Genomic DNA, 11,671 nt, shown 5'->3' with positions numbered 1-11,671 from the left:
TCTCTGCTCTCGACACGCCCAGACGATCAGCCTCCTTTCGGGGGGGGGTCTCTCGCGGGCCTCGCGCCGCGCGTGGGCCCCTCTTTCTCTCGCGGGCCGGGGGGTGTGAGTGGGGGCGGGGTGGCGTAAGGATTAGAGAGCCGAAGGCGGCGCTTTTCGTGTGGCGGTTCCATGGTGTAATGGTTAGCACTCTGGACTCTGAATCCAGCGATCCGAGTTCAAATCTCGGTGGAACCTGCACGGCGTGTGATTTTTTTTTTTTTTTCATTGTGTCCCTTCTCTAAGGAAAGGCTCTCACACCGGGTAGACGGCACTACACGGCGATTTAATTTCCACCCCCTATTTTGTTCCCTCTTGCCTGGGGTTCTTGGTTCAGCTTTACACCTGGCGCTCTGCCTCCAGCTTTATTGCAGAAACTCCCACTTCATGCCGGGGCAGGCGCTTGTCACTCCATCACTCTGGAAATCGCAGTCTGTCCCCAGATGCCATTCATAGAACTTCGCCCACCCTCCTCATCAAGATGTGTCGAGAGCTCCTCGGGCCTTCTTTGTCAGCCTCAATGTTGTGTTCGATTACGTGATTATTCCACCTAGCAAGCAGAGCCAGGGTAGCAATTTCCCGTTTTATAAAGCAGAACTGTCAGTTTTGGCCGCGAGAAGGATCAGGCGGCAGGACCTCCGGTATTGGAAGAGTTCTGTGATTCCAGAACCCTTTTTCCCATTGATGTTGTCACACACAACACCGCCAACCTCTATGCAAACTGTGACTCCTTATAAACCTGCTTCCCAGTCGCGGTCAATGTACTAGATTAAGGCAAAGAAGGATCAAGTTCACAAATGAACTGGTTTCAAAATGAGGAGATCCCCCCGATTATCCCGCTGGGCCTCCAGGTGGAAAAGGAGGGTAAGGGAGTCGTTCAAAGGGCCAAACCAGAGGCAATGTGCATTGAGGCCCTGACTTCAGATGCTGGCAGTGGAGCCTGCAAGGCATGGGTGGGTATAGCCTTGGTGCCCATTAGCAACACTGAGTAAGAGCCACCTCCCCTGCCAAAACTTTTAAAGTGAAAAGGGGAAGGCAGAGACCTCAGTAATGTAATAACGACCTCACTTTGGCCCTGTAGCTTTGAATACGGAGAGGACCAGCAATGGAAAACGTCTACGGTGCCATCTTCCATTCTTTTTCAGCGCAAATCCATACATTTAGCTAAAGCCTAGAAACCGCCTGGTGACAGGCCTTAGCGTCATCCACTCTGGGAGAGAAGCATGGTAATTCTCAACTCTGTAGATTATTTATAAGATACCATCCCAGCCTTGCTCAGGCCCGCTGCCAAGAGGGGCCTGCTAAAATGGAACATCAATAACCATGTTGTTTGGAAGGAGTCGTTAATGAGAGTCCTGGAGAGTTCTCAAGTGCCAAAGTTCGCTGGAACTGAGGTAATTAGGAAGAGCTTCCTGCAAGAGGAGGAACCAGCTAGCCTTGATTCGGGAAGGAAGAATCGAGGAAGGAAACTCATTTTGGGAAGTTGGGGGGATTAGGCGGTCAGAGCATACTGACAGAATATTTCTGAGCCTTTTCTCTGTAAGTCATTGTTTCTCGGTATGTATATTCTGAAATGGAGTGTTCCTCAGAAGATGGCGTGCAGGATCAAAGAAATGAATTACACACCCCTGTTTCTACCAAGTTGTTAAGCTTCACACATTCACATTGCTATTTTAAAATGTCTAGAAATTTCACTCTAAAACCATGTTTCAAAAAAGACACTTGCTGAGGGATGACGATCTAGTACAGCACTTGCTTTGCATACAGCCAGCGGGATCCCAGGCATCGTGTTTGCTCCTCTGAACTCTACCAGGAGTGACCTCTGAGCACAGAACCGGGATTACACCCTGAGCACTTCCAGGTATGGCCTCACAACCAAAATAAATATATAACTCTGTTGAACACAGTATTTTTCAGAAAAGAAATAAAAATTAAAATACTAAATCAAAAAAGTTATTTCTCTTAGACACCTGTAAATACCCCTTTGAGTATTTTGAGGAAGCCATATAACGCGTGTAGCCAGGGGCCACAAGAGAGTACAGGTAGGGCTCTTGCCTTGCACACCGCAGATCTGGGCAGCTCATAGAGGTCTCCAGAGCACCACCAGGAGTGATCCCTGAGCACAGAGCAAGGAGTGATCCTTGAGCACCATCAAGTGTGGCCTCAAACCATAAATGTTTAACTAAAGGAGTGATGAATATTAACCTGATAGTACAAAAAGTGAGCTGGCTATTATCTGAAGTACTGAGGTAAAGAAAGAATGCCAGGGGCTGGAGCAGTAGTACAGCAGGTAGGGCATTTGCCTTGCATGTGACCAACCTGGGTCCGATACCTAGAATCCCGTATGGTCCCCTGAGCACCACCAGGAATAATTTCTGAGTGCAGATCCAGGAGTAACCCCTGAGCATCACCAGGTATGACCCAGAAATCTAAAAGAAATAAAAAAAGAAAGAAATAGAGGAAGAGAGAAAGAGAGAAAGAGGAAAGGAAGAAAGAAAGAAAGAAAGAAAGAAAGAAAGAAAGAAAGAAAGAAAGAAAGAAAGAAAGAAAGAAAGAAAGAAGAAAGGAAGGAAGGAAGGAAGGAATAAAGAAAAGAAAGAAAAAGAAAGAAAGAAAGAAAGAAAGAAAGAAAGAAAGAAAGAAAGAAAGAAAGAAAGAAAGAAAGAAAGAAAGAAAGCCTATGTGAGGAGTTGGAGAGTTGGAGGGGACAGGACAGCAGAGAAGACCTTGCAGAGAGCCAACCCAGGGTCCATCCCTGGTATCACATATGGTCCCACCAATACCATCGAAAGTGATCTCTGAGCTGAAAGTAGACTATAGACCGAACACGATGACCACTCAATACCTATATTGCAAACCACAACACCCAAAAGGAGAGAACAAAAAGGAATACCCTGCCACAAAGGTGGGGTCGGGTGGGGGGGAGAGGTGGGGGTGGTGGGAGGGATACTGGGATCATTGGTGGTGGAGAATGGGCACTGGTGGAGGGATGGGTATTCAATCATTGTATGACTGAAATGTAAGCACAAAAGTGTGTAAGTTTGTAACTGTATCTCACGGTGATTCATGTAAAAATTAAAAATAAATAAATAAAAATTGATCTCTGAGCATAGAGCCCGGTATAAGCCCTGAACACCAACTGTTATGACTCCAAATCAAAAACAAACAAAAAGGGAGTAGCAATGCATCAGTCAGATGCTATTACAATTAAATGGACACAAGCTAAAAGAAATGAGGCTTTTGTTGTTATAGGAATAGAGAAAAAAAAATCCAAAGCTGTTGTGGACAAAAGAGAACTAGGATTTTACTTTCCTCATGGGAGGGAGTATAATTGTTTGATGTGTCTTTTTTTACTCTCAAAAAAAAAATAGCAATTAGGAGCCAGAATGATAGTACAGTGGGGGGAGGGCATTTGCCTTACACATAGTCAGCCCAGGTTCAATCCCTGGCATCTCATATGCTCCCCAGAGCGCTGCCAGAAGTGATCCCTGAGTGCAGAGCCAGGAATAACCCCTGAGCACTGCCGGTTGTGACCCAAAAACAAGCAAATAACAACAAATAGAAATTATCTAGCAGTAGATAGGGTAAATCCACTTTAATTCCTACCCCTAACCCCAGAGATAATCACTACATTTTTTTAAAATTTTATTGAATCACCTGGAGATAGTTACAAGCTTTTACATTTGGGTTACAATCTCACAATGATCAAACACCCATCCCTCCACCAGTGCACATTCCCCACCACCAATATCCCCCCGTATACCTCCCTTTCCCACCCTCCCCCTGCCTCCATGACAGACAATATTCCCCATAATCTCTCTCTACTTTTGGGCATTATGGCTTGCAACACAGACACTGAGAGGTCATCATGTTTGGTCCATTATCTACTTTCGGCACACATCTTCCATCCCGACTGATTCCTCCAGCCATCATTTTAATTTCTTTTTTTTTTTTTGCTTTTTTTGGGTCACACCCAGCGATGCTCAGGGGTTACTCCTGGCTTTGCAGTCAGGAATTACTCCTGGCAGTGCTTGGGGGACCATATGGGATGCTGGGATTTGAACCCGGGTCCGCCACGTGCAAGGCAAACGCCCTACCCGCTGTGCTATCACTCCGGCCCCTCCAGCCATCATTTTATTAGTGATCCTTTCTCTATTCCATCTGCCTTCTCCCCTCCACTCATGAAAGCAGGCTTCCAGCTATGGGGCAATCCTCCTGGTCCTTGTATCTAGTGGCCTTGGGTGTCAGCTTCCTGTGATGTTATTCTATACTCCACAAATGAGTGGAAACAACCCAAGAGCCCTAGAACAGATGACTGATTAAAGAAACTTTGGTACATCTACACAATGGAATATTATGCAGCTGTTAGGAGAAATGAAGTCATGAAATTTGCTTATAAATGGATAGACATGGAGAGTATCATGCTAAGTGAAATGAGTCAGAAAGAGAGGGACAGACATAGGACTGCACTCACTACACTTTTATTGTTGCTATCATTTGGGTCCACATCTGGCAGTGCTCGGGGCTTACTCCTGACTGCTCAGGGATCAGAACTGCCTATTCTGGGGGCTAAAAGAGAACCTGGGGACATTGGTGGAGGTCAATTAACATTCCAGGTTTGCTACCCCACAAAAAATATATGAAGTCATGCAGGGGAGTTACTAAGTCTTGCAGATCTCTCTGTTGTATATAGTAAATATGGACTGGTGTCAGAACTCCAAGAATATATATGTCACAAAGCCTTAATATTTCATTTATTTATTTATTTATTTATTTCCAAGTTCAGTTTTTATAAAATTTTTTTACTGAATCACTGTGAGATACAGTTACAAAGCTTTCATGTTTGAGTTTCAGTCATGCAATGATCAAACGCCCATCCCTCCACCAGTGCACATTTTCTACCACCAATGTCCCCAGTATGAAGCCTTAGTATTTTTTAAACATACTTTTTGTTTGTTTGTTTTGGGGCCACATCCAGCAATGCTCAAAAGTTACTCCTGGCTCTGCACTCAAGAATCACTCCTGTTGGTACTCGAAGGACCATACAGGGTGCTGGGGATCAAACCCTGTTTGGCCACCCACATACGCAAGTGCCTGACATACTGTACCCCCGGGGACTATTGCTACATCCCCATCCAGATTTTTTTAATGTAAATATTTAATTTTATTTTTATTTTATTTTGCATTTTGGGTCACACCTGGTGATGCACAGGGGTTACTCCTGGCTCTGCACTCAGGAATTACTCCTGGCGGGCCTCAGGGGACCATATGGGATGCTGGGGATCGAACCCGGGTTGACCGAGTGCAAGGCAAATGCCCTCCCTGCTGTGCTATCGCTCCAGCCCCTGTAAATATTTCTTAACTTAATGAGAATATCACTAAATAAGAAAGCTCTTTCTTTTTTTCTAAGTTGAATGAGACCTGTGCAGTCAGCGGGAGGTGGAGAACTTAGCATCGGCCTCAGAGACGTCACTGCAGTGGCTGTGCAAATACTAGCCAGGCTGACGGTGGTTTTCTGAGCCCAGAAGTGCTGCAGCTCAAGATGCTCCTGGACTGAGTACTGCTCCAGTGGGTAACCTTGGTTTTCCTTGCGTTGCTATAGCAATGTCTATTTTGGGATGCATGGTGGAGACTTGATCTGGGGGCCCGCCAACAGGACTGCGGGCAGAAGTCATGCACGAACGTTTCCCAGGACTGTGGAACAGTTCTTGAACATCTTTGAGCAACTCCGTTTCTGAGTGATGGAACTTCTTGAGCTGTTTGAAAGGCAGGACTGGAGAAGACAAACGCGTCCCCACCGTGGTAGCGCTGGTTAGTGGGTAAGGTGTTTGCCTCGCACGCAGCCAAGCTGAGTTCAGTTCCCAGCATCCCATCTGATTCTCTGTGTACCATCAGGAATAAATCAGTGCAGAGCCGGGGGTAACTCCCGAGCATTGCAGTGTTTAACCAAAAACTAATCAATAAGTTAAGGTAATGATTCTGACAGAAGGAGTATTTCCTGGAGAGGCTCTGAAGGTTAGAGGAAAGAGAAAAGTACTTACCTCTGCATAGTTTTGTTTACTGTGCCTTCTCTGATAACCTTCCTAACCTCCCTTGCTCCTTCCTAAAGGCCTCCGTCAGCTGAGCTAGTAAAGATGGTATCTGAAGAGCTGGAGTGATAGTGCAGTGGGAACACCCTCGCCCTGCAAGCGACCCATCTGGTTCCAATCCCCTGAGCACTGCCAGGAGTGATCCCTGAACAGAGCCAGGATTAAGTGCAGATTTGCTCCCCACCCACACCCCCAAACAAGAAAGAAAAAGATATCTGAAGCCATGTAGAAGAGGTACTAACTTTTGCAGGGTCTCTCTCATAAACAAGTACATGTTTTCATTCAACTTTTTCCTGGTCTTTACTCTTGTTCAAAAAAAATTGTGTCTGATTATATTCACTAACACAACAACTAGAATTAAAGATATAGTTTACATATGAATGTCTAAATACATTCATTCATGCATAAGAATGGATATATAATGTGTAACATATATATACAATGTATATGTTACATGTAAACATAAACATGACTAGCATGTGTATACATACATTTACACATGTTTTATTTATTTTTTTTTTTGGCTTTTTGGGTCACACCTGGCGATGCACAGGGGTTATTCCTGGCTCTGCACTCAGGAACTACCCCTGGCTGTGCTCAGGGGACCATATGGGATGCTGGGATTTGAACCCGGGTCGGCCGCGTGCAAGGCAAACGCCCTACCCGCTGTGCTATCTCTCCAGCCCCCCCACATGTTTTATTTTTTTACACGTTTTTTTTTAATTTTTTTATTGAGTCACCATGTGGAAAGTTACAAAGTTTTCAGGTTTAAATCCCAGTTATACAATGCTCGAACACCCATCCCTTCACCAGTGCACATATTCCACCACCAAGAATCACAGTATAGCTCCACCCCGCACCCCCACACCCCTAGCCCCCCCCCGCCTGTTTTTTACACATGTTTTAAACATCTTATTTGTTTTACCCAATGCTATGTACTTCAATTACAGATTTCTCCCCACATGAAATCTGAATTATAACTTTCATTTTTTAAACTTCTCTTTTTAATTATTTTATTAGTGGGGGGGGGCTGTTGTGTTTAGGGTGCACCTGGTGATGCACAGGGTTACTCCTGACTCTCTACTCAGTAGTCTCTCGTAGCTGTGCTCAGGGGACCATATGGGATGCCCAGGATCAACCAGAGGTCAGCTGTGTGCAAAGCAAGTGCTGGACCTGCTACCGTATCTCTCCAGCCCTGACCTCTCCAACTTTTAGTATAACAGTTTGCTTCACCTGTTTTTGGTCTTCTAGGTTTGGAAGTCACGGTCACATATCATATGACAGAAAACAAAAGAACAGAGCTTATCAAAGCAATGAAAAGATGGGGCTGGAGAGCTAGTCCTGGGGGTAGGGAGCCTGCCTTGCACGCACTCACCCGGGTTCAACTCCTGCTACCTCACATGGTTCCCCAAGCCAACCACGAATGATATCTGAGCAGTACTGGGTGCAGTCCAGACAGACAAACAAGCAAATCAATGGCAAGATAATCCACCAAATGGGGAACATATTTACAAATCGTTTGCTTGATAAGAATGTATAAAGAACTGTAATATAAAAAAAGTCACAAACGTCCCATTTCACTAATGGGCAGAATAGTTGAATAGATCTCTCTATAAAAGTATATTTAGATAGCCAGCAAGCATTTGAAAAAGCTTTGACATTAAGGAAATGCAAGTCCAAACCATAGAAAATACCACTTCAGGTTCATTAAGATGGCTATTAAAAAAAAAAAAACAAGCATTGGAAAATATGAGAAAAACATTAAACCCTTCTGCATCACTGGTATGAATGTGAAATGGGGCAATTACTGAGGCAAGCAGTGATACTTCTGAAACCAGTCCAAAACAGTACAGAGGGCCGGGCACTTGTCTTGCAAGTGGCTAACCTAGGTTCGATTCCTAGCTCCCCAGAGCCCTGCCACAAGTGATCCCTGAGCACAGAGCTAGGAGTGATCCCTGAGCACCACAGGCTGTGGCCCAAAATTTAAAAATAAAAAGAAAGAGGGGGTGGGGAGAGAGAAAAAAATATCAGAGCTAAATTCCAAATTGAAGTTCAAAAAGACTTCCAGCCAGGTGTTGCCCTTGTCCTTAAGGAAATGTGAAGCATTGAGTTTGTGGTAGCAAACAATGAAAAATAGTATAATTGACATGTTTTTGAAAGAGGGGGGTGTTATTGGTCAGACATTATGGAGCACAAAGAACAAGGTGCACTTATGGATTATGTGCAAAGTTTTGGGAGAGGGAGAAAGGTTTCTTAGGCCTAATTCCCAGTTGTCCTTGGAGCCTAATTACATCTTAGAATTTGCACAGACATGAATTCCTTCTGCTTTCTTGCCCCGATTTTCCTTCAGGTAAGAGCTACCTATAACAATTTAGACTTTGCTATTTCCAGTGAGACGCGTATAGAACCAGCATTTGAGGGCTTTGCTTCTTCTTCTTTTTTTTTTCTTTTTGGGTCACACCCGGCGATGCACAGGGGTTACTCCCTGCTCTGCACTCAAGAATTGCTCCTGGCGGTGCTTGGGGGACCGTATGGGATGCTGGGATTTGAACCCGGGTCCACCACGTGCAAGGCAAATGCCCTACCCGCTGTGCTATGGCTCCAGCCCTGGGCTTCGCTTCTTAAACAAAGTCACACTATTAAGTGATTGGTAGTTACTTATATGTTGATGATCTGGCCTGTTAGACATTTGATCTGAATCTTTTTTTTTTTTTCTTTTTGGGTCACACCTGGCGATGCACAGGGGTTACTCCTGGCTCTGCACTCAGGAATTACCCCTGGCCATGCTCAGGGGACCATATGGGATGCTGGGATTTGAACCCGGGTCCGCCACGTGCAAGGCAAACGCCCTACCCGCTGTGCTATCTCTCCAGCCCCCTGAATCTTTTCTTATATCAGTACAGGCATGGTTTAGAGATCATGTTAAAAGGAATAAATTCAAAATGAACATGGGGGGCCTGAGCGATAGCACAGCAGGTAGGGTGTTTGCCTTGCACATGGCCGACCTGGGGTTGATCCTCAGCATCCCCTATGGTCCCCTGAGCACCACCTCGAGTAATTCCTGAGTGCAGAGCCAGGAGTAACCCCTGAGCATCAATGGCTGTGACTCCCTTCCCCCAAAATGGGCCAAGAAAATCAAGGTAAGCATTTTAAGAAAAAGAAACATAATGTGTTGAGGACCAGGGATTTTGACCCCTGGTACCACATGGTCCCCTGAGAGCTGCCGGGAGCCCCAAATAACTGCTGAATATGACCCTTAATCCAAAAGAGAGACTGAAATCTGAAATGATTTAATCTGAAATCTCTAGATTTTGAGATACAATGAAATACTCTTGGGGGAAGCAGTCGCGTGGGAAGCTATTGATCACTTTGGTGCTCGCCCATCTGCTACCTGTCCTTTCTGTAAAAACATATTCTCCAGGACTGGAGAGAGTACAGCAGGTAGGGTGCTTGCCTTGCACAGCAGGCGCAGAACTCAGTTTCTTGTCTTCAAGCAGTTCAGATGGAAAGCAAGAGATCAGAAACCTAATGACCAATTTCAAAAACAGACTTACTAAAAGAAAAGGAAAGGTGTAAATCTGTAACTGTGTGTGTAAATCTGTAACTGTACCCTCACGGTAATTCACTAATTAAAATAATAATAATAATAATAATAAATGACTAAAAATAGAAAAATGATTAAAAACCCAAAAATCACATTATGATAAAAAGTAAAGGAGAGATAAAACTGTCAGCAGATTATTTATCAGCAACTAAATAAAGCAGAGTCCAGCTTACACACCGAAAAAAAGAAAAGGAAAGGGAGGGAAAGGAGGGCAGAGACGCACCAGATTCTGAAAGGCTCTTCTAAAGGATTCCAGAACAAGGAAGAAGCCTTTCCCAGGCTCTACACTTCTAACAAAGATGGGTGAGTCAGCATCCCGTCTTTATTGTGCTCCAAGAATGTGCTCCAAGAATTATTAAAACAGGAGAGGGGGGGATGCCGAGATGATTCTCTTCCTGTGTCAAGATCCCAGAGGGCTGAGATCATCCAGGTAATCAGGCACCCCCTGTTCACCCTCTTGACCTTCCATACCAGAAGATTCCGTTCCAAGGGTGCATTCCTAATCTGGCACCGCCCATTCCCCTGTCCCGCCAAATGCAGCCCCTTGTTGTTAGAGTTTATTTAGTCAGAACTATCTGTGTTTGACAAGACTGAAAGACCAAAGGTTTTTTTGTTTGTTTGTTTGTTTTGCTTTTTGGGTCATACCCGGCAATGCACAGGGGTTACTCCTGGCCCTGTACTCAGAAATCGCTCCTGGCGGTGCTCTGGGGACCATACGGGATGCTGGGAATCCAACCCGGGTGGGCTGTGTGCAAGGCAAACGCCCTGCCCGCTGTGCTATTGCTCCAGCCCCTAGTTTGTTTTAACCTTAAAGTGCATCCAGGAAGGTCCAGTAAATCTTTCTCGACTGACATGTGTAACATCACAAGTCGGATCTGCTCCACAGACATTTCCTCAGCTTTTCCCTGTAGGATAAATCCATTATCACAGGATAAATCCATTGTCCAGGGTCAGAGATATAGCAAAATGGGTAAGGCTCTTTGCCTTGCTTGCAGACACCTCAGGTTGAATCCCTGACACCAGGTAGGGTCCCTTGAGCACCTTCAGGAGTGATCCCTGAGCACAAAGCTTAAGCACCACTGGGTGTGGAGAAAATTGAAGAGAAAGGGAAAAGAAACAGCCCAGCAGGGGAGAAACTGAGTATAGGACTAAGTTTAATATGCGTTGGTTTTTATAAAAAAAAAAAAAAAGGTTTCTGGTGTTACTTAAGTGACAAAAGGCTTACAGAAAGGGAAAGGATTATAGGGGGGTCTGACTCACCAGGACCCTGAGTATCAAGTTCACTGCTTCCTGGCCTCCTTGAGCCTAGGATCTGGGGCAGAATCTTGGGGAATTGTTTACTTCCCATTTATCAAGAAGAGCCTGGGGATTCACAGAGGTGTTAAAAATGTAGGATGGGGACAGTCAAAAATGGAACTGCTCACAGTAGCTGAGAGGAGAAACCAGTACTTCCTTTTTCAGTATGGACCACAACTAAAGGGTTGTGCTAGGTTGTGATGACCTAGCCTGGCCATATTGGAAGGTAACCGCAAGAATAATATTGGCAAAACTAAAGCAAAGACTTTAGAGCTTCTTAAAAAGAGACAGAGAGAAGGAGAGGGCTGGAGTGATAGTATAGGCCTTGCAGACAGCTGACCTGGGTTCAATCCTGAGCACCACTAGGAATGAGTGTAAAGCCAGGAGTAACACCTGGGCACAGCGGGGTGTAGTGGGGGGGGAAAAGAAAGAGAGAGAGAGAGAGAGAGAGAGAGAGAGAGAGAGAGAGAGAGAGAGAGAGAGAGAGAGAGAGAGAAAGGAGAGATTGGGGTCATACCCCTCAGTGCTCAGGGCTTACTTCTGGGGTGGTGCTCAAAGAACTATATGGAATGCCAGGAATTTAACCTAAGGCAAATGCTTTACCTGATGTACTATCTCTTGGACCCTTATCTCTAATATCTTG

The 11,671-nt window shown here is 45.1% G+C and overlaps 1 non-coding gene across 1 annotated transcript; it reads left to right on the top strand.

Annotated features, from left to right (window-relative positions):
• The first annotated feature begins 165 nt into the window (after window positions 1–165).
• Window positions 166–237, top strand: TRNAQ-CUG (transfer RNA glutamine (anticodon CUG)). Its single transcript has one exon. It is a non-coding gene; the product is annotated as a tRNA-Gln (tRNA).
• The last annotated feature ends 11,434 nt before the right edge of the window (window positions 238–11,671 follow it).

Source organism: Sorex araneus, chromosome 2, assembly GCF_027595985.1.
Source record: "Sorex araneus isolate mSorAra2 chromosome 2, mSorAra2.pri, whole genome shotgun sequence".
Classification (NCBI taxonomy): Eukaryota; Metazoa; Chordata; class Mammalia; order Eulipotyphla; family Soricidae; genus Sorex; species Sorex araneus.
The sequence above is the reverse complement of the archived record's forward strand: the minus strand, read 5'-3'. Positions and strand labels throughout refer to the sequence as shown.